The sequence below is a fragment of the Globicephala melas genome, chromosome 19, assembly GCF_963455315.2.
Source record: "Globicephala melas chromosome 19, mGloMel1.2, whole genome shotgun sequence".
Taxonomy (NCBI): Eukaryota; Metazoa; Chordata; class Mammalia; order Artiodactyla; family Delphinidae; genus Globicephala; species Globicephala melas.
Window position 1 is genome coordinate 14,177,338 of NC_083332.1, and position 23,058 is coordinate 14,200,395.

General features: G+C 37.5%; 2 long non-coding RNA genes across 2 annotated transcripts in view; one reads left to right on the plus strand and one right to left on the minus strand.

Annotated features, from left to right (window-relative positions):
• The window catches only part of LOC132593918 (uncharacterized), a 29,668-nt gene extending 23,522 nt beyond the window's left edge, over positions 1 to 6,146 (plus strand). The window contains exon 3 of the long non-coding RNA XR_009560014.1: positions 3,935 to 6,146. This is a non-coding gene — a long non-coding RNA (uncharacterized lncRNA). The remainder of the gene's footprint in view (positions 1 to 3,934) is intronic.
• LOC115862667 (uncharacterized) overlaps positions 1 to 23,058 on the minus strand; it is a 41,940-nt gene that overhangs the window by 6,108 nt on the left and 12,774 nt on the right. Inside the window, exons 3-4 of the long non-coding RNA XR_004043166.2 lie at positions 1,069 to 1,209; positions 318 to 505 (exon numbers count right to left, since the gene is read on the minus strand). This is a non-coding gene — a long non-coding RNA (uncharacterized lncRNA). The remainder of the gene's footprint in view (positions 1 to 317; positions 506 to 1,068; positions 1,210 to 23,058) is intronic.

Genomic DNA, 23,058 nt, shown 5'->3' on the forward strand with positions numbered 1-23,058 from the left:
CAGTAAAATAGAAACTAAATTTAAAGGGCTTCCCACATTCTATACATTTGTAGGGTTTCACATCAGTATGAATTTTCTTATGTACACTAGCTTGAGAATATACTCCCACAAGTCTTCCCACATTCCTTACATTCATATGATTTCTTACCAGTATGCATTCTATGATGTACTCTAAGGTTGCCATTACAACTAAAAGCCTTCCCACATACCTTACAGTCGAAAGGTTTTATACCAGTATGAACTGTTTTAATGTCAATTAAACTGTTCACACACACTAAAGGTTTTTTCATATTGCTTACATTCATAAGGTTTCTTACCTGTATGTATTCTTCTGTGTTCAATGAGGTAAAAATCAAGTCTAAAGGCCTTCCCACATTCCTTAACATTCACAGGGCTTCTTGCCTGTATGAATTTTCTGCTGACAGGTAAGTTGACCACATGCACTAAAAGTTTTCCCACATTCCTTACATTCACAGGGTTTCTTGCCTGTATGAATTTTCTGATGCTGTGTAAGGAAAAAAACAAGTAGAAAAGCTTTTCCACAATCTTGACATTCATAGGGTTTCTCACCAGTATGAAATCTCCGATGCAGAGTAAGCTGATAGATACAACTAAAGACCTTCCCATATACATTACATTCATAGTTTCTCACCAGTATGAATTTTCTGATGTACACTTAGACACTTTTTTTTTTTTTTTTTTTGCCACACTGTGTGGCTTGCGGGATCCTAGTTCCCCGACCAGGGATTGAACCTGGGTCGACAGCAGTGAAAGCACCGAGTCCTAACTACCGGACAGCTAGGGAACTCCCGATAGACACTATTAAAGGTATTCCCACATTCTTTACAATCAAAAGTTTATCACCAGAATGAATTTCCTCATGTTGAACAAAATTTGAGCCACAACTAAAGGGTTTTCCACATTCCCTATATTCATAAAGTTTCTGACTATTATGAATTCTCTGATTCAGAGTAAAAGATGAATGTTTTCTACATGTTGGCATGTTATAGATGATTTTCATTTGACTGAAATATCTATCTCGAAGTCCCTGTTGACCCTCAAACTCACTTTTGCTCTGCCACTCATTTCTCAAAATAGATCCTTTAAGACAAGGAGTTTTACTTCCTCCTATTATCTTCCATCAGGATAAACTGATTTCATAAATGTCCTCTGGAGATAACTTCTTGGTCTTATACCTGGAGAGTAAACCTAAAAGAAAACAAAAAAGCAAACAAAGATAACTTTCTAGCAGCCAGCAAAACATACAGTTTCTATCTTAAAAATAGGATACAAAATGAAAACAATTCTTGAAAAGAAATAAATGGCTTAAAGAACTTTCAATATAATTAGGTAGTTTTAAATCAAAACTATGAGCTGAGAGAATAATGAGAGATTATGTAAGATTGTGGTGATTTGAAATTCAGGTGTCAATCAGAATAATCTGGAGAGCTTCTTACAAGTACAGCTATTTGGGTACCACCCCAGACGAAGGTGAATCAAATCTAAAGGAGTAATTGGGCATCTACATGTTTAATAACTTCACAAGATGATTCCAATATAAATCAAAGTTTAGGAGTTCCCATTTAATAATATTAATCATTTCCTTTACTCTTAGAATAAAATCCAAACATGTTACCATAGAATATAATATGGCCTTTGCTTACCTAAAGACTTCTCTGGAAGAAACTGTCCTCTTTACTCTCTTAGGACACTTGCTACTGTTCAGCTCCTAGATTATGCCCACAACCTTTCCATTTCATACAGCTTTTTACAGGCTATTTCATCTCCTAAGAATCACCTCTCCTGGGCTCAATGAAAGGCTGACTATTCATCCTTTCATCTTAGGTTAAACATTTCTTGCAAAGAAATGTTTGCCCTGCTGACTATAAGCAGATCCATGTTTATTCTCAATCACAACATCATGATTCTTTTCTTCATGTCACAGTTTTCAACACATATACATAAATTTTCGCTTTGCTTTGCTGTTTCTGATTCCCAAACCATCCCAAAGGAAGATATAATTCCTATTTCGTTCAAAATAAATAAATTGACTGGGACATAGCAGGTGTTAAATGATTAACTTTAGAATTTAGAATAAATAATAAATTTATTTAGAATAAATAAATTTAGAATAATAAATTTAGAATAAAATGATAACTGTCAAACTATGATACTAGATGAAAATATTACAAAGTCACTGTAATGCAGTTGAATATCATAATAATCACTTAAATAATTTCACAACACTCAAAAGACACTTCTCCCTACCTCTAATCTCTCATACGTTACTGCAGTGATTAAGTGCACTTTTTCCTACTTTACTTCCTATATATATATAGGGACTAAAGGAAATTCAAGGTAGCTCAGCCAAATGTGTAAAAGGAAAAAGGTCCTTGTTTTACCTAATAATTCTTTAAGCAGTTATCCAATCAAACAGATGTCTCCACCAATATTGTTCATTCCCTGCTGTGCATAGAGATGTGTACAATTAACATATATTCAGTTGAGTTTCACTATTATTCAACCCTCCTAGATGCTCAGTCTGCTTACTTCATAACATTTCACAGATTTCCCTTCTATCCCCTTACATCTAGAACCAACCATTCTTATTCTTTATGGAAAAGTATCTGAATGATTTTTAGATATTATAGCAGTTATGTATCATATTGAACAGTTATTTAAAAACTGAACAAGGAGACCATAATTTTGGAGAGAGGAGAGTAAGTGAATGGTATGAGGAAATTGTCTGGGGAAACTAGGAGTGTCAGGGAATCTATTAAAAAGGATATTTGGGATAAAACCTGGAGGGTGGCAATCTAGATAAAAGAAGAGCCTACGAAAAATCTAAATAGTGGATGTAAGGTTCAATTTGAAATGAATGGAGAAGAATTTTTCTGTGATTACAATATAAGTATAAAAATGGAGGGAGGGGGCTTCCCTGGTGGCGCAGTGGTTGAGAGTCCGCCTGCCGAGGCAGGGGACACGGGTTCGTGCCCCGGTCCGGGAAGATCCCACATGCTGCCGAGCGGCTGGGCCCGTGAGCCATGGCTGCTGAGCCTGCACGTCCAGAGCCTGCGCTTCACAACGGGAGAGGCCACAACAGTGAGAGGCCCGCGTACCACCAAAAAAATAAAATAAAATAAAAAACTAAAAAAAATTTAAAAGGAGGGTGTTTGAAACAAAACAATCTCTGAATATAACACAATAAAAATTTAAATAATAACAGCAAAAAATTAAAAGCTTTTCTATTTGTAAACAATGTACTTAACTAAGCCACTGTTGTTTCAATGAGGAAATACAAATTAAAATATCAGGGACTTCCCTGGTGGTCCAGTGGGTAAGACTCTGTGCTCCCAATGCAGGGGGTCTGGGTTTGATCCCTGGCTGGGGAACTAGAATCTGCATGCATGCCACAACTAAGAGTTTGCATGCCGCAGCAAAGATCCTGTGTGCCACAACTAAGACCCGGCACAGCCTAAATAAATAAATAAATATTAAAAACAATTAAAATATCAGACTTTCTAGAAAATTTTGATGACAAAAACAACACCAGAATGGATGGCAGACTAATTTAGTGCTCAGAAAAAAAGTCAAAGACTTAAATGGTTATATTAACCTAAATATAAGACTGAACTAAGCACCCTAAAAAAAGATAAAAAAGGAATGTAAGCTGAAGTAAAGCAAAAGAAAGGAATAAAGACAAAATGTAATCAGTCAAAAAATACAAAAAGATGGGGTAAACAAATAAAATAGCTCATTCTTAAAAACAAATCAGTAAGAAATAAATTCTTGGTCTACCTAATAAAGAAAAAAGAGGAAGAGAAAACTTTTAAATGACAAAGGGGAAATGTCTAAAAGAATATATATTTTTAATTATGCAAGATTATTTTGTAAATAAATTTTAATCTATATGTGAAATGTTTTTTATTTTTAGGAAAAGAAGTGATCAAAACCAACTCTAAAAAAGATACAGTGTTGGGCTTCCCTGGTGGCGCAGTGGTTGAGAGTCCGCCTGCTGATGCAGGGGACACAGGTTCGTGCCCTGGTTCAGGAAGATCCCACATGCCGCGGAGCAGCTAGGCCCGTGAGCCATGGCTGCTGAGCCTGCACGTCCAGAGCCTGTGCTCCACAATGGGAGAGGCCACAGTGGTGAGAGACCCGCGTACCGCAAAAAAATAAAATAAAAAAATAAAATGTAAATAGACCAACTTCTCTTGAAGGAACAGAGAAGACTGTCAACGAATTATTCCCTAGGAAAGGTAACAGTAATGCACATTCCTATCATCCAAACTGTGGTCTTTAAGTATTATTCCCTACTAATATCAACCTGAGCTCTTTGGAGAATTTGCAGATTCCTAATCTAAAGCAAGGAAGGTATGTGTGTCCATGATTTCCCATGCCAAAAAGTAAGGAAGATTGCACAGATTAGTGAGTGATGTCAAAATAACATAGGAAACAGCTTAAGAAGCAACCCAGGCTAACAGTGAGACAACAGGAGAGAGCAAGAGTGAGGGAGGGAGACGGATGATCATTCATTGAAATGCATTTAATGAATGAATATATATATATATATATAGATAGATAGATATGTGAAAGAGCATTTCCAATGTCAGCAAGGTGGCTATTTAAATAACTGTACTTGGAAAGTTGATAGTTCAAAAGGAAAAAAAGCACATTTTCTACTTTTCTAAATTAAGAACTACTGTTCAAAGTCATCAATAAGAAAGTAAAAGGTAAGCCATCATATGCAAGATATTATATATGAAATACACACATACACCCCAACCCTAGTTTCTTTGGAGTACTTGTGGATTTCTGATCTGAAGCAGAGAAGGTATGAGTTGAGTCCAGGATTTCCTGTACCAAAAAAGCAAGGAAGATTTCAAAGATTAATGGGTGATGGGTAGATTAATGTGTGGAGATATAGTTATACATAGATAGGGATAGCTATATATAGATATTTAGCTATATAGATACAGATATATCTCAAGTTGTATCCAGAATAAAAATCAACTCCTAAAAACCAGTAAGAAAAACCCCAGCCAGCCAAACAGAACACTGTGTGGAAGACTTCAATGGGCATTTCTTAAAAGAGGGTATCCAAATAGTCAACAAAAATAAAGCAGTACTGTAATTTTCAGGGAAATGCGAATTAAAACACAATGCTACCAACTACTCAACAGAATAGCTAAAATGAAAAGATGGGAGAGAAACAATATCAAATGCCTTTAAGGTTGCATAACAAGAAGAATTCTCTTATACACTAGTAGTGGGAGTGCACGCTAGCAAAGCTGCTTAGGAAAATTGAAAGTATCACAGTTCAACATATATATCCAGTGTCACCAAATTCCACTCCTAAGTAGACACTTAACAAAAATTTGTAAATATACTCCTTGTTACTCAAATGTATTTGTTACTCAAATCTCAACAGATTTCCAATCTGCATTTTCCATCCAGTGTGAAGACACCCAGGAAAGGTCCTTCCTAGCACTGAGGGAGAAAAGGCTGCTGAACCAGGAAAAACCTGACTCTTGATCAGCAATGCTTTCAGAGAAAGATCTTTTATTTTTTTAACTGAAGTACAGTTGATTTACAATGCTGTGTTAGTTTCAGGTGTCAGAGAAAGATCATGATCAAAAGGGGAAAATGTGAAAATTAACAAACAAACTAATTTAAAAAGGAGTTGGGAGGCCAGGAGGCGGAGTTCTTAAAACCAACCACTCATGTCAATTGCATACCCAATAGGAAGAGAGGTACTTTGCATCTCCAACAGGAAGAAGGATACTACTTTACTACCAAGTAGGAGGAAGAGCTTTTCCTTTCCTGGCAACAGCCCAGCCAGTGAGCGACTGTCACAACTCAGCCAATAAAATGCCACTCACTTCAAACTCCTGGTTTCCTCCAATGAACTCTTCGTAATAGCCACTCCCACTCCCTCTTCTCCTCTATAAAACAAAACAAAACAAAAAAACTATCTCCTTTGGACTTGCCTGTGGTTTGCCATAGATTGCATGTCCTTAATCGCAATTCTTTGCTGTTCCCAAATAAACCCATTTTGCTGGTAAAATAACTGGCTGATATATTGTTTTAGGTAAACAATTGGAAGACTAAACATCATAAAGATGTTAGTTCATTAAGAAATGTCATGTAAGGCCAATTAGAATATAACAAGAGGAGGAGCTTCAAGATGGCAGAAGAGTAAGACATGGACATCACCTTCCTCCCCACAAATACATCAGAAATACATCTACATGTGGAACAATTCCTACAGAACACCTACTGAACACTGGCAGAAGACCTCAGACTGCCCAAAAGGCAAGAAATACAAATACATCAGAAATACATCTACATGTGGAACAATTCCTACAGAACACCTACTGAACGCTGGCAGAAGACCTCAGACTGCCCAAAAGGCAAGAAACTCCCCACATACATGGGTAGGGCAAAAGAAAAAAGAAAAAACAGAGACAAAAGAATAGGGACGGGACCTGCACCAGTGGGAGGGAGCTGTGAAGGAGGAAAGGTTTCCACACGTTAGGAAGCCCCTTCGTGGGCAGAGACTGTGGGTGGGGGAAGGGGGAAGCTTCAGAGCCACAGAGACTAGCACAGCAACAGGGGTGCGGAGGGCAAAGTGGAGAGATTCCTGCACAGAGGATCAGTGCCGACCAGCACTCACCAGCCCGAGAGGCTTGTCTGCTCACCCGCCGGAATGGGTTGGGGCTGGGAGCTGAGGCTCTGGCTTCAGGGGGATCCCAGGGAGAGGACTGGTGTTGGCTGCGTGAACACAGCCTGAAGGGGCTAGTGCGCCACAGCTAACCGGGAGGGAGTCTGGGAAAAAGTCTGGAGCTGCTGAAGAGGCAAGAGACTTTTTCTTGCCTCTTTGTTTCCTGTTGCGCGAGAAGAGGGGATTAAGAGCGCCACTTAAAGGAGCTCCAGAGACTGGCGCGAGGTGCAGCTATCAGCGCAGATGCCAGAGACGGGCATGAGACACTAAGGCTGCTGCTGCCGCCACCAAGAAGCCTGTGTGTGAGCACAGGTCACTATCCACACCCACCTTCTGGGGAGCCCGTGCAGCCCGCCACTGCCAGGGTCCCGTGATCCAGGGACAACTTCCCTGGAAGAACACACGGCACGCCTCAGGCTGCTGCAATGTCATGCCTGCCTCTGCCGCCGCAGGCTTGCCCTGCTCTCCGTACCCCTCCCTCTCCATGGCCTGAGTGAGCCAGAGCCCCCGAATCAGCTGCTCCTTTAACCCCATCCTGTCTGAGCAAAGAACAGACGCCCTCAGGTGACCTACACGCAGAGGCGGGTCCAAATCCAAACCTGAACCCCAGGAGCTGTGCGAAAAAAGAACAGAAAGGGAAATTTCTCCCAGCAGCCTCAGAAGCAGCGGATTAAATCTCCACAATCAACTTGATGTACCCTACATCTGTGGAATACCTGAATAGACAAAGAATCATCCCAAATTGAGAAGGTGGACTTTGGGAGCAAGGACATATATATTGTTTTCCCTTTTCCTCATTTTGTGAGTGTGTATGTGTATGCTTCTGTGTGTGATTTTCTCTGTATAGCTTTGCTTTTACCATTTATCCTAGGGTTCTGTCCGTCCTTTTTTTTTGGTTTGTATTTGTTTTTAGTATAATTGTTAGCACTTGTTATCATTGGTGGATTTGTTTTTTGGTTTGGTTGCTCTCTTCTTTCTTTCTTTTTTTAAATTACATAAAAAAATTTTTTTAAATACTTATCTTTTTTTTTTGTAAAATACTTATCTTTTTAAATAACTTTTTTATTTTATCTTCTTCTTTCTTTCTTTTTTTTTTTCTCACTTTTATTCTGAGTCATGTGGATGACAGGCTCTTGGTGCTCCAGCCAGGTGACAGGGCTGTGCCTCTGAGGTGGGATAGCCAAGTTCAGGACACTGGTCCACAAGAGACCTCCCAGCTCCACATAATATCAAATGGCAAAAATCTCCCAGAGATCTCCATCTCAACACCAAGACCCAGCTCCACTCAATGACCAGCAAGGTACAGTGCTGGACACCCTATGCCAAACAACTAGCAAGACAGGAACACAACCCCATCCATTAGCAGAAAATCATAATAAGGCCACACACCCCCCAAAATCATAAAATCATATGATAAAATTATATGGTCATAATAAGGCCACACACACCCCAAAACACACCACCAGACATGGACCTGCCCACCAGAAAGAAAAGATCCAGCCTCATCCACCAGAACACAGGCACTAATCCCCTCCACCAGGAAGCCTACACAACCCACTGAACCAACTTTAGCCACTGGGGACAGACACCAAAAACAACAGGAACTATGAACCAGCAGCCTGCGAAAAGGAGACCCCAAACACAGTAAGTTAAGCAAAATGAGAAGACAGAGAAACACACAGCAGATGAAGGAACAAGGCAGAAACCCACCAGACCTAACAAATGAAGAGGAAATAGGCAGTCTACCTGAAAAAGAATTCAGAATAATGATAGTAAAGATGATCCAAAATCTTCTAAATAGAATGGAGAAAATACAAGAAACGTTTAACAAGGACCTAGAAGAACTAAAGATGAAACAAGCAACGATGAACAACACAATAAATGAAATTAAAAATTCTCTAGAAGGGGTCATAGCAGAATAACTGAGGCAGAAGAACGGATAAGTGACCTGGAAGATAAAATAGTGGAAATAACTACTGTAGAGCAGAATAAAGAATAAAGAGAATTGAGGACAGTCTCAGAGACCTCTGGGACAACATTAAACACACCAACATTCGAATTACAGGGGTCCCAGAAGAAAAAGAGAAAAAGAAAGGGACTGAGAAAATATTTGAAGAGATTATAGTTGAAAACTTACCTAATATGGGAAAGGAAATAGTTAGTCAAGTCCAGGAAGCACAGAGAGTCCCATACAGGATAAATCCAAGGAGAAACACACCAAGACACATATTAATCAAACTATCAAAAATTAAATACAAAGAAAAAATATTAAAAGCAGCATGGGAAAAACAACAAATAACACACAAGGGAATCCCCATAAGGTTAACAGCTGATCTTTCAGCAGAAACTCTGCAAGCCAGAAGGGAGTGGCAGGACATATTTAAAGTGATGAAGGAGAAAAACCTACAACCAAGATTACTCTACCCAGCAAGGATCTCATTCAAATTTGACGGAGAAATTAAAACCTTTACAGACAAGCAAAAGCTAAGAGAATTCAGCACCACCAAACCAGCTTTTACAACAAATGCTAAAGGAATTTTTCTAGGCAAGAAACACAACAGAAGGAAAAGACCTACAATAACAAACCCAAAACAATTAAGAAAATGGTAATAGGAACATACATATCAATAATTACCTTAAATGTAAATGGATTAAATGCTCCAACCAAAAGACACAGATTGGCTGAATGGATACAAAAACAAGACCCATATATATGCTGTCTACAAGAGACCCACTTGAGACCTAGGGACACATACAAACTGAAAGTAAGGGGATGGAAAAAGATATTCCATGCAAATGGAAATCAAAAGAAAGCTGGAGTAGCAACTCTCATATCAGACAAAATGACTTTAAAACAAAGACTATTACAAGAGACATAAAAGGACACTACATAATGATCAAGGGATCAATCCAAGAAGAAGATATAACAATTGTAAATATTTATGCACCCAACATAGGAGCACCTCAATACATAAGGCAAATACTAACAGCCATAAAAGGGGAAATCAACGGGAACACAATCATAGTAGGGGACTTTAACAACCCACTTTCACCAATGGACAGATCATCCAAAATGAAAATAAATAAGGAAACACAAGCTTTAAATGACACATTAAATAAGATGGGCTTAATTGATATTTATAGGACATTCCAACCAAAGACAACAGAATACACTATCTTCTCAAGTGCTCATGGAACATTCTCTAGGATAAATCATATCTTGGGTCACAAATAAAGCCTTGGTAAATTTAAGAAAATTGAAATCATATCAAGTATCTTTTATGACCACAGTGCTATGATACTAGATATCAATTACAAGAAAAAATCTGTAAAAAATACAAACACATGGAGACTAAACAATACAGTACTTAATAACAAAGAGATCACTGAAGGAATCAAAGAGGAAATTAAAAAATACCTACAAACAAATGACAATGAAAACACGACGACCCAAAACCTATGGGATGCAGCAAAAGCAGTTCTAAGAGGGAAGTTTATAGCAATACAATCCTACCTCAAGAAACAAGAAACATCTCAAATAAACAACTTAACCTTACACCTAAAGCAACTAGAGAGAGAAGAACAAAAAACCCCCAAAGTTAGAAGAAGGAAAGAAATCATAAAGATCAGATCAGAAATAAATATAAAAGAAATGAAGGAAACAATAGCAAAGATCAATAAAACTAAAAGCTGGTTCTTTGAGAAGATAAACAACATCGATAAACCATTAGCCAGACTCATCAAGAAAAAATGGGAGAAGACTCAAATCAATAAGAATTCGAAATGAAAAAGGAGAGGTAACAACTGACACTGCAGAAATATGAAGGATCATGAGAGATTACTACAAGCAACTCTACGCCAAAAAAATGGACAAACTGGAAGAAATGGACAAATTCTTAGAAATGCACAACCTTCCGAGACTGAACCAGGAAGAAATAGAAAATATGAACAGACAAATCACAAGCACTGAAATTGAAACTGTGATTAAAAATCTTCCAAAACACAAAAGCCCAGGCCCAGAGGGCTTCACAGGTGAATTATATCAAACATTTAGAGAAGAGCTAACACTTATCCTTCTCAAACTCTTCCAAAATATAGCAGAGGAAGGAAGACTCCCAAACTCATTGTATGAGGCCAGCATCACTCTGATACCAAAACCAGACAAAGATGTCACAAAGAAAGAAAACTACAGGCCAATATCACTGATGAACATAGATGCAAAAATCCTCAACAAAAAACTAGCAAACAGAATCTAACAGCACATTAAAAAGATCACACAACATGATCAAGTTGAGTTTATCCCAGGAATGCAAGGATTCTTCAATATATGCAAATCAATCAATGTGATACACCATATTAACAAATTGAAGGAGAAAAACCGTATGAGCATCTTAATAGATGCAGAGAAAGCTTTTGACAAAATTCAACACCCATTTATGATAAAAACCCTCCAGAATGTAGGCATAGAGGGAACTTTCCTCAACATAATAAAGGCCATATATGACAAACCCACAGCCAACATCGTCCTCAATGGTGAAAAACTGAAACCATTTCCACTAAGATCAGGAACAGGATAAGGTTGTCCACTCTCACCACTATTAGTCAACATAATTTTGGAAGTTTTAGTCACAGCAATCAGAGAAGAAATAAAAGGAATCCAAATCAGAAAAGAAGAAGTAAAGCTGTCACTGTTTGCAGATGACATGATACTATACATAGAGAATCCTAAAGGTGGTACCAGAAAACTACTAGAACTAATCAATGAATTTGGTAAAGTAGCAGGATACAAAATTAATGCACAGAAATCTCTGGCATTCCTATACACTAATGATGAAAAATCTGAAAGTGAAATTAAGACAACACTCCCATTTACCACTGCAACAAAAAGAATAAAATATCTAGAAATAAACCTACCTAAGGAGACAAAAGACCTGTATGCAGAAAATTATAAGACACTGATGAAAGAAATTAAAGATGATACAAATAGATGCAGAGATATACCATGTTCTTGGATTGGAAGAATTAACATTGTGAAAATGACTCTACTACCCAAAGCAATCTACAGATTCAATGCAATCCCTATCAAACATACCACTGGCACAGAACTAGAACAAAAAATTTCACAATTTGTATGGAAATACAAAAGATCCCGAATAGCCAAAGCAATCTTGAGAAAGACAAACGGAGCTGGAGGAATCAGGCTCTCTGATTTCAGACTATACTACAAAGCTACAGTAATCAAGACAGCATGGTACTGGCACAAAAACAGAAAGATAGATGAATGGAACAGGATAGAAAGCCCAGAGATAAACCCACGCACATATGGTCACTTACCTTTGATAAAGGAGGCAAGAATATACAGTGGAAAAAAGACAGCCTCTTCAATAAGTGGTGCTGGGAAAACAGGACAGCTACATGTAAAAGAATGAAATTAGAATACTCCCTAACACCATACACAAAAATAAACTCAAAATAGATTAGAGACCTAAATGTAAGACCAGACACTATAAAACTTAGAGGAAAACATAGGAAGAACACTCTGACATAAATCACAGCAAGATCTTTTTTGATCCACCTCCTAGAGTAATGGAAATAAAAACAAAAATAAACAAATGGGACCTACTGACACTTAAAAGCTTTTGCACAGCAAAGGAAACCATAAAGAAGATGAAAAGAGAACCCTCAGAATGGGAGAAAATATTTGCAAATGAATCAACAAAGGATTAATCTCCAAAATATATAAACAGCTCATGCAGCTCAATATTAAAAAAACAAATCACCCAATCCAAAAATGGGCAGAAGAACTAAATAGACTTTTCTCCAAAAAAGACATACAGGTGACCAAGAAGCACATGAAAAGCTGCTCAATATCACTAATTATTAGAGAAATGCAAATCAAAACTGCAATGAGGTTATCACCTCACACCAGTTAGAATGGGCATCATCAGAAAATCTACAAACAACAAATGCTGGAGAGGGTGTGAAGAAAAGGGAACTCTCTTGCACTGTTGGTGGGAATGTAAATTGGTACAGCCACTATGGAGAATAGTATGGAGGTTCCTTAAAAAACTAAAAATAGAATTACCATAGGATCCAGCAATCCCAGTACTGGGCATATACCCAGGGAAAACCATAATTCAAAAAGACACATGCACCTCAATGTTCACTGCAGCACTATTTACAATAGCCAGGTCATGGAAGCAACCTAAATGCCCATCGACAGACGAATGGATAAAGATGTGGTACATACATACAGTGGAATATTACTCAGCCATAAAAAGGAACGAATTTGGGTCATTTGTTGAGACGTGGATGGATATAGAGACTGTCATACAGAGTGAAGGAAGTCAGAAAGAGAAAGACAAATATCGTGTATTAATGCATATATGTGGAACCTAGAAAAATGGTACAGATGAACCAGTTTTCAGGGCAGAAATTGAGACATAGATGTAGAGAACAAACGTATGGACACCAAGCGGGAAAGGCGGCATGGTGGTGCGAGTGGTGGTGTGATGAATTGTGCAATTGGGATAGACACGTATCCACTGATGTGTATAAAATTGATGACCAATAAGAACCTGCTGTATAAAAAAATAAATTAAATTTAAAAATTAAAAAAAATAGGTTGTCCTGAAGAGGTTAAAAAATCTCATTGTTTCCATAGGATTCAAAAGTCATGTGCTACTCCAAAGGCATAGTGACTGTCAGTATAAATAATTGCTATCTGGTCTTAGTTGGCAAGCTCTGGTTAAGGCAATTAATAGAGGTTATTCTGCTGACTTTGTTTTTGGTATATAAGAGCTTTCATTTATGTCCACTGTGGGCATTACTACATATCCAACTTCATAATGTACCTGCTCATTCTTTAAGTAGGACCCATCTGTAATTCAAATTAGATCAGCATTACCAATAGGAGCTTTTTGTAATTCATTCCTGGGAGCAAGATGATAATCAGTTAACAAAATGAAGTCATGTGTTTTCTTTCTGTGGTTCTGGAAGCAAAGTTGCAAGGTTAAGGTTATTACATTGAACCAAAGTAATATTAGGTGCAGAAAGCAACAATATTTCATAAGAAGTTAGTCAGCTTACAGAATACTGCTGAGTGTGGTAAGAGTTTAGAAGACTCTCAACTGAGTGTGGGACATAAAATAAATAGTTAAAGGGGACCCCATTTCTATTTCTTCAGTAACCTTACACAAGCAAGCCACTGTTGAAACAGCCCTCATAAAAAGTGGAAGTCCTTTCACTTCTGGGTCTAATTTTGCTTTGGAGCATAAAGGCAATTCATCTATAAGCATTTTTGCAAAAGCATAAGAGTAAGACAGCAACTGCCTATAAATGAAAAAAGACTTAAAATTTAAAGCATGGTTAGTGACTTCCCTGGTGGTCCAGTGGTTAGGATGCCATGCTCCCAATGCAGGGGGCCTGGGTTCAATCCCTGGTCAGGGAACTAGATCCCACATGCATGCCACAACTAAGAGTCCACATGCCACAACTAAAATATCCTGCATGAAGCAACTGAAGGATCTTGCATGCCACAGTGAAGATCCTGCACATAGCAACGAAGATCCCACATGCTGCAACTAAGATCCAGCGCAGACTAATAAATATTAAAAAAAACACAAAACATGGTTGAAGACCTGATTACAATGCCACTGTCATGGAAATTTCACTATTTCTGTGACATACAACATTTTAAGATAATAACTAGAGTTATGACTGACTACATACCAGGACATTTCAAATTTTAGGAACTTCATATAATTTCTAGAATATTTATATTAACAACCCATACAATATAATCTAAGAAGGTTTATCATTACTCATTTCACCACGTTTCCCAGGTAATTTAACATACCAGATAAATCTAATTAGTTTAATATTTCCCTTTGAGATGTTCAGGGGCCCTCTGAAGCATCCCAAAGTTAGCTAGAGATCAGAAGAACTTCATTTAGAATTTGATTTGAGGAAGTCTTTCAAAGATATCAAAAGGTTTTAAACACGTGGCCAAGTAAGATCATAAGTCACTGTGAAACAATACTTATTCATTTAACCAAAGTGACAATAAAAGATTTCAAGGGCAAATTCATAAAGATACAACAGACTGCCTAAGAGGTAAAGAAACTGTACAATATGCTATCAAAATCAGATCAATAGTACAAGAAAATTTTATCCTCTTTACAGAGAAAAAAACAAATTCTAGTTTTGTACCATTTTATTTTCAATATTAAAATTCGTCCCTTTAATTAAATTCAATCTAATCTTAGTCCTGACCATGCCTAAAACTCTTTTCTCACAGTTACCTTTTTATTATTTAAAAAATTTTAAATTTATTTTTTGGCTGCATTGGATCTTTATTGCTGAGCGTGGGCTTTCTCTAGCTGTGGAGAGCGTGGGCTACTCCTCGTGGTGGTGCGTAGGCTTCTCATTGCAGTGGCTTCTCTTCTTGCAGAGCACAGGCTCTAGGTGCATGGGCTTCAGTAGTTGCAGCACACAGGCTCAGCAGTTGTGACTCGTGGGCTCTAGAGCACAGGTTCAGTAGTTGTGGTGCACAGGCTTAGTTGTTCCGTGGCATGTGGGATCTTCCTGGACCAGGGATCGAACCCATGTGCCCTGCATTGGCAGGTGGATTCTTAACCACTGTGCCACCAGGGAAGTCCTGAAGTATTTTTAATATTTATTTATTTATTTGGCTGCGCCGGATCTTAGCTGCAGCACGCAGGATCCTTTAGTTGCGGTATGTGGGATCTAGTTTCCTGACAAGGGATCGAACCCAGGCCTCCTGCACTGAGAGCATGGAGTCTTAACCACTGGATCACCAGGGAAGTCCCTCACAGTTCCCTTTTTTAAATTAATTTCTAGAAGTATATGCCACTTCATAGTACAATCTTTCAATAATAATGCAAAAGGTACATGTACAAAAATAATGCACAAGATTATTAATAATCTCAAACATATTTAGTCTCTCTGTAATAAGAGGTTTAAAGTAGGTCAATATAGATTTCTTTAGCAATAAATGTTTCAGTATTTTATCTTATTAAAAGTGATCTAGGGCTTCCCTAGGGCTTCTCTGTAAAGAGGATAAAATTTTCTTGTACTATTGATCTGATTTTGATAGCATATTGTACAGTTTCTTTACCTCTTAGGCAGTCTGTTGTAGCTTTCTGAATTTGCCCTTGAAATCTTTTATTGTCACTTTGGTTAAATGAATCTAAGTATTGTTTCACAGTGACTTATGATCTTACTTGGCCACGTGTTTAAAACCTTTTAGTAAACCTAGGTACAATAAAAGTATTATATTTAATGTTGATGACTTTAAAGATGTGTCTATATTAATTAAACCATCAACTAAAACTTGTTTTCACTTATTGAAGATTAATCTTAGATCATATGAACGCTTAAAAATTTTGGATAGCTTGAGTTACATTCAGAAGTATTTGATTTCTAAGTACTTACTTTTAAGTCAATTAAATACAGCTCTTTTACAAATTATTTTTGGTAATATCATCTGGAGGTAGGGACATATCATATTTATAATGTACACACAGACATACATATATCCAAATAGACACAGAGGTCTCATAGTTTTCCTGCTCGAGTTTTAAAAGGCCTCTTTTCCCTTTTTTTTTCTTTTTTCAGTTTTAGTTTCTACTAGTTGAGCTAAGACTGTAGTCTCAGGAAATGTAGGATGTGTTTACATTTCAAGGACATGATAAGAGTTACAACTTCAAACTTTCTCCCAAAATTACTTTTGTTCTCTCAGGGTCAGAATTTTGAAAAGATGTTTTATTAAGCCCACTTTCTCTAATTAGGCATGCAAGAATCCATTTTGGAATGTCAAAAAGTTCCACCCTGGCCATGTAAGAGTTAAGATACACAGACTGAGAAGATATGAGAAATGTTTAATAAACAGCTATAAGATCTAAGGAACAGAGATGAACAATACAATAACTGAAATGAAAACTACACTATAAGGAATCAACAGCAGAATAAAGAGGCAGAAGTATGGATAAGTGATCTGGAAGACAGAATGGTGGAAATCACTGCTGTGGAACAGGATGAAGAAAAAAGAATGAAAAGAAATGAGGACAGTCTAAGAGACTTCTGGAAAAACATTAAATGCACCAACATTCTCATTATAGGGGTCCAGAAGGAGAAGAGAGAGAGAAAGTACCTGAGAAAATATCTGAAGAGATAATAGCTGAAAATGTCCCTAACATGGGAAACAGTCACCCAAGTCCAGGAAGCACAGAGTACCAGGCAGGATAAACCCAAGGAAGAATATGCTGAGACACATATTAATCAAATTGACAAAAATTAAAGACAAGGGCTTCCTTGGTGGTGCAGTGGTTAAGAACCCACCTGCCAATGCAGGGGACATGGGTTTGAGCCCTGGTCTGGGAAGATCCCACATGCTGCGGAGCAAATAAGCCCACGCACCACAACTACTGAGCCTGTGCTCTAGAGCCCGCGAACCACAACTACTGAACCCACGTGCCACAACTACTGAAGCCTGCGTGCCTAGAACCCGTGCTCCACAACAAGAGAATCCACCACAATGAGAAGCCCGTGCACTGCAACGAAGAGTAGCCCCCTGCTTGCCGCAACTAGAGAAAGCCCACGCACAGCAATGAAGCGCCAACACAGCCAAAACTAAATAAATAAATAAATTTATTTAAAAAAATTAAAGACAAAGAGAAAATATTAAAAAGCAACAAGGGAAAAGCAACAAATAACATGCAAGGAAATTCCCATAAAATTATCAGCTGATTTTTCAGCAGAAACTCTGCAAGCCGGAAGGCAGTTGCACAATGTATTTAGAAGTGATGAAAGGGAAGAACTTACAGCCAAGAACACTCTACCCAGCAAGGCTCTCATTCGGATTCAATAGAGAAATCAAAAACTTTACAAACAAGCAAAAACTAAGAGAATTTAGCACCACCAGACCAGCTTTGCAACAAACGCTAAAGGCGCTTCTCTAGGCAGGAAAAAGACAACAACTTAAAACAATCTTGTATCAATACATTTATAGACTGCTATATCAAAACCTCATGGGAACAGCAAACCCCAAAACTATAATAGATACACACACAAAAAAGAAAAAGCAATCCAAACGTAGCACTAAAGATGGTCATCAAATCACAAGAGAACAAAAGAGGAAGGGGAGCAAAAAGATGTACAAAAATAAATCCAAAACAATTAACAAAATGGCGGTAAGAACATACACGTCGATAATTACCTTAAATGTAAATGGATTAAATGCTCCAACCAAAAGGCATAAACTCACTGAATGGATACAAAAACAATACCCATATATGTGGGTAAAAGAGACCCACTTCAGATCTAGGGACACATACAGACTGAAAGTAAGGGGATGGAAAGAGGTATTCCATGTAAATGGGAATCAAAAGAAAGCTGGAGTAGCAATACTTTTATCAGACATAATAGACTTTAAAATAAAGACTGTTACAAGAGACAAAGAAGAACACTACAAAATGATCAAGGGATCAATCCAAGAAGATATAATAATTTTAAATAAATATGTACCCAACACAGGAGCATTTCAATATATAAGGCAAATACTAACAGCCATAAAAGGAGAAATCGACAGTAACACAATAATAGTGGGGAATTTTAACACCCCACTTTCATCAATGGACAGATTATCCAGACATAAACTCAGTAAGGAAACACAGGCCTTAAATGACACATTAGAGCAGATGGACTTAACTGATATTTATAGAGCATTCCATCCAAAAGCAGCAGAATACATATTTTTTTTAAGTACACATGGAACTTTCTCCAGGATTGACCATACGCTGGGCCACAAAGCAAGCCTCGGTAAATTTAAGAAAACTGAAATCATATCAAGCATCTTTTCCAGTCACAATGCTGTGAGATTAGATATCAACTACAAGAAAAAAATTGTAAAAAACACAAACATGTGGAGGCTAAACAACATGCTACTAAACAACCAATGGATCACTGAAGAAAGCAAAGACAAAATCAAAAAATACCCAGAGACAAATGAAAACAAAAGCACAATGATCCAAAACCTATGGAATGCAGCAAAAGCAGTTCTAAGAAGGAAGTTTATAGCAATACAAACTTACCTCAGGAACAAGAAAAATCTCAAATAAACAACCTAAACTTACACCTAAAGCAACCAGAGAAAGACCAGACAAACCCCAAAGTTAGTAGAAGGAAAGAAATCATAAAGATTAGAGCAGAAATAAATGAAACAGAGATGAAGAAAATAATAGCAAAGACCAATGAAACTAAAAGCCAGTTCTTTGAAAAGATAAGCAAAATTGATAAACCTTTAGCCAGACTCATGAAGAAAAAAAGGGAGAGGGCTCAAATCCATAAAATTAGAAATGAAAAAGGAGAAGTCATAATGGGCACCACAAAAATACAAAGGATCATAAGAGACTAATACAAGCAACTATGTGCCAATAAAATGGACAACACAGAAGAAATGGACAAATTCTTAGAAAGGTACAATCTCCCAAGACTGGACCAAGAAGAAACAGAAAATATGAACAACTCACAAGTACTGAAATTGAAACCGTGATTTAAAAACTCCCAAACAGGGACTTCCCGGGTGGCACAGTGGTTAAGAACCCGCCTGCGAATGCAGGGGACACGGGTTTGAGCCCTGGTCCTGGAAGATCCCACATGCCACGGAGCAACTAAGCCTGTGTGCCACAACTACTGAGCCTGTGCTCTAGAGCCCACGAGCCACAACTACTGACCCCAAGTGCCACAACTACTGAAGCCCGCATGCCTAGAGCCTGTGCTCCACAACAAGAGAAGCCACCACAATGAGAGGCCCACGCACCACAACAAAGAAGAGCCCCCACTTGCTGCAACTAGAGAAAGCCTGCGAGCAGCAACGAAGACCCAATGTGGCCAAAAATAAATAAATAAAATAAAATAAAATAAAAACTCCCAACAAACAGAAGTCCAGGACCAGATGGCTTCACAAGCGAATTCTATCACACATTTAGAGAAGAATTAACTCCTATCCTTCTGAAACTATTCCAAAAAACTGGAGAGAAAGGAACACTCCCAAACTCATTCTATGAGGCCACTCTCACCCTGATACCAAAACCAGACAAAGATATCACAAAAAAAGAAAATTACAGGCTAATATCACTGATGAACATAGGCAAAAATCTTCAACAAAATACTAGCAAACCAAATCCAACAATATATTAAAATGATCATACACCACAATCAAGTGGGATTCATCCTAGGGATGCAAGGATTTTTCAATATCCACAAATCAATCAGTGTGACACACCACATTAACAAATAGAAGAGTAAAACCATATGATCATCTCAATAGATGCAGAAAAATATTTTGACAAAATTCAATACCAATTTATGATAAAAACTCTCCAGAAAGTGGGCACAGAGGGAACAAATCTCAACACAATACAGGTCATATACAAAAAATCTACAGCTAACATCATACTCAGTGGTGAAAAGCTGAAAGCATTTCTTCTAAAGTCAGGAACAAGACAAGGATGTCCATGCTCACCACTTTCATTCAACATAGTTTTGGAATTCCTAGTTATGGCAGTCAGAGAAGAAAAAGAAATAAAAGGAATCCAAATTGGGAAAGAAGAAGGAAAACTGTCACTGTTTGCAGATGACATGATACTATACATAGAAAATCCTAAACACACTACCAGAAAACTACTAGAGCTCATCAATGAATTCAGTAAAGTTGCAGGTTACAAAATTAAAACACAGAAATCTGTTGCATTTCTAACAACAAAAGATCAGAAAGAGGAATTAAAGAAACAATCCCATTTACCATCACATCAAAAAAGAATAAAATACCTAGGAATAAACCTACCCAAGGAGACAAAAGACCCATACTCTAAAAACTATAAAACACTGATTAAAGAAGTGGGAGATGACACAAAGAGATGGAAAAATATACCATGTTCTTGGATTGGAAGAATCAATACTGTCAAAATAACTATACTACCCAAGGCAATCTACAGATTCAATGCAGTCCCTATCAACTTACCAGTGGCATTTTTCACAGAACTAGAACAACAACAAAAAAACCTTAAAATATGTATGGAGACACAAAAGACCCTGAATAGCCAAAGCAATCTTGAGAAAGAAAAACAGAGCTGGAGCAATCAGGCTCCCTGACTTCAGGCTATACTACAAAGCTATAGTCATCAAAACAGTATGGTACTGGCACAAAAATAGACATGTAGATCAATGGATCAGGATAGAAAACCCAGAAATAAACCCACGCACCTATGGCCAATTAATCTATGGCAAAGGAGGCAAGACCATACAATGGAAGAAAGGAATTCTCTTCAATAAATGGTGCTGGGAAAACTGGACAGCTACATGTAAAATAATGAAATTAGAACACTCCTTAACACCATATACAAAAATAAACTCAAAATGGATTAAAGATCTAAATGTGAGTTTCTATAAAACTCTTAGAGGAAAACTAAGGCAGAACACTCTCTGACAAACTGCAGCAGTATCTTTTTCAAAATACAACCCACAGAATGGGAGAGAGTATTTGCAAACAACAGGACCAACAAGGAATTAGTCTCCAAGATTTACAAACAGCTCATGCTGCTTAATAGCATAAAAACAAACAACCCAATTCAAAAATGGGCAGAAGACCTAAATAGACATTTCTCCAAAGAAGACATACAGATGGCCAAGAAGCACATGAAAAGATGTTCAACGTCACTATTAGAGAAATGCAAATGAAAACTACAACGAGATATCAACTCACATCAGTTAGAATGGTTATCATCAAAAAATCCACAAACAGGACTTCCCTGGCAGTCCAGTGGTTAAGACTCTGAGCTCCCAATGCAGGGGGCATGGCTTTGATGCTTGGTCAGGGAACTAAGATCCCACATGCCGTGTGGCACGGCCAAGAATAAATAAATAAAATCCACAAATAATAAATGCTGGAGAGGGTATGGAGAGAAGTGAACCCTCCTATACTGTTGGATGGAATGTAAATTGGTACAGCCACTGTAGAGAACAGTATGGAGGTTCCTTAAAAAACTAAAAATAGAGCTACCATATGATCCTGCAATCCCACTCCTGGGCATATATCTGGAGAAAACCGTAATTTGAAAAGATACGTGCACCCCAATGTTCACTGCAACACTGTTTACAATAGCTAACACATGGAAGCAACCTAAATGTCCATTGACAGATGAATGGATAAAGAAGATGTGGTACATATATACAATGGAATACTACTTAGGCATTAACAAGAATGAAATAATGCTATCTGCAGCAACATGGATGGACCTGGAGTTTACCATACTAAGTAAGTCAGAGAAAGACAAATACCATATGATACCACTTATATGTGGAATCTAAAAAAAAAAAAAATACAAATGAACTTATTTACAAAACAGAAACAGACTCACAGATTTAGAAAACAAACTTACAGTTACCAAAGGGGAAAGGTTGTGGGGAGGGATAAACTGGGAGTTTGGGATTTACATATATGCACCACTATATTTAAAATAGATAACTAGGGAATTCCCTGGCAGTCCAGTGGTTAGGACTCCATGCTTCCACTGCAGGGGGCATGAATTTGATCCCTGCTTAGGGAACTAGACCACTCATGCCACGTGGCCCATTGTCTGGATATTCCACAGTTCATTTATCCATTCACTTACTGAAGGACATCTTGGTTACTTCCAAGTTTTGGCAATCATGAATAAAGCTGCTATAAACTTCCCTATACCAGTTTTTTTTTTTTTTTAATAGATAACCAACAAAGACCTACTGTAAAGCACAGGGAACTCTACTCAATATTCTATAATGACTTAAATGGGAAAAGAATTTGAAAAAGAATAGATATATGTACATGTATAACTAAATCACTTTGCTGTACACCTGAAACTAACACAGCATTGTAAATCAACTATACTCCAATATGAAATAAAAATTAAGAGAATAAAAAATAGAATAGCTGCTGAAGGCTAAAGGAACAATTTGACACCCCCCAATAACAATGTTGGATTGTGTATCTGTCTGTATGTGTATTATAATATTTATGGACCCATACACATATAAATGACATACACACATATAAATGAGGTAGGAACAACAGTTCCTTATAGAAGGATTCTTATTAGTAAATATAGAAGAAATAAGGAAGGTAAAAAAATCATCATTAGCTAATCACAATTTTAATTGTTGCAGGCAAGATCCACTAATTAATGTTAAAAATCAGTGAATGAAAGTTTAATGAGAAAAAAGATAGTCATGTAGCTTCAAAGTATCTCCCCAAATTTATTAACTCCAAAGAGAAA